Source organism: Tupaia chinensis, unplaced genomic scaffold (genome assembly GCF_000334495.1).
Source record: "Tupaia chinensis unplaced genomic scaffold, TupChi_1.0 Scaffold138550_1, whole genome shotgun sequence".
NCBI classification, from domain to species: Eukaryota; Metazoa; Chordata; class Mammalia; order Scandentia; family Tupaiidae; genus Tupaia; species Tupaia belangeri.
The window spans coordinates 1-1,061 of NW_006198444.1; the positions used below are offsets into that span (position 1 = coordinate 1).

A 1,061-nucleotide genomic window follows, 5' to 3' on the forward strand; every position below is an offset into this window, starting at 1 on the left:
GCATTTTATCATTAGCTATTACATAAATGCTTCCTCGTTCTATCTGCAAAAGGCACAACCATTCACAATTAACTTCAGTATTTATAAAAAGTTTTCATGATTTACATAAGCACATCTACAAGTGAAGATTTAACATTGAGATGTAATCTGACATCCATAATATCTCATGTTTTGTAGACAGCAATGTAGGACAGATGTATTTTTAATCACCTTTCATCTGAATGACCTTATGTAAATGAGAAAACATCAATAATTTAGAAGTTCTAAGTCTCCAAAGGACATTTTTTCATGTACACATAGATAGTAGGTAAAAGGTTGATTTTTAAGAAACGTCTTCCATGTCCACATCCTGTTGTAATTGCTGTACCATTTTTTCTTACAACTGTTTTCCTTTGCCTGCAAAAGGGGCCCGGTTAAGATGAATGTTTTGCTTGACTTCTTTGATGTCCTGAACTTTCTGTAGCTCTTTGTTTTTTTTTTTTTTCAATCTATTCATAATAAATTTAGTTTGACGTTTCTGTTTGATCTCGTCAACTCTTTTCATTGCATCAATTGTTTTATTCCACAGCTCTTGCTGGTATTTGACCGGTTCATTTCTATGTTTTTCAAATTCAAATGAATTATCCAGCTCTTTACCAGCTGCTTTCCGAAATGCCTTAGTCCACCTGACCTTGTGAGGATTTCGCTTCTTTTTAAAGTTTTTATGACATTTGGATTTACAGAATCTGAACACCTTGCAGTCATTGCGGATGACCATCATACTGTGGCCGGGGTAGATGGGCCCCGAGCAGAAATAACACTTCTCGATATGCATGTCGGACCCATGTGTGGAGGCACAGACCACATGCCAGGCGTGGGCCTTTCACTGCTTTTTAATATAGTGCTGAAAGTCTTAACTAATGCAATCAGAAAAGAGAAAAATATAAAAGGCATTCGAATAGGAAAAGAAGAGTTGAAAATATCTTTATTCGCAGGTGACATGATGGTATACTTAGAAGACCTAAAGGTCTCCATGAAAAAATCTTCTTCCAGTAATAAGTGAATACAGTAAAGAGGCAGGA

The 1,061-nt window shown here is 35.8% G+C and overlaps 1 pseudogene; it reads right to left on the bottom strand.

Annotated features, from left to right (window-relative positions):
• Positions 1 to 376: 376 nt before the first annotated feature.
• LOC102496787 (putative ribosome biogenesis protein RLP24 pseudogene) lies at positions 377 to 837 on the bottom strand (annotated as a pseudogene).
• Positions 838 to 1,061: the final 224 nt, after the last annotated feature.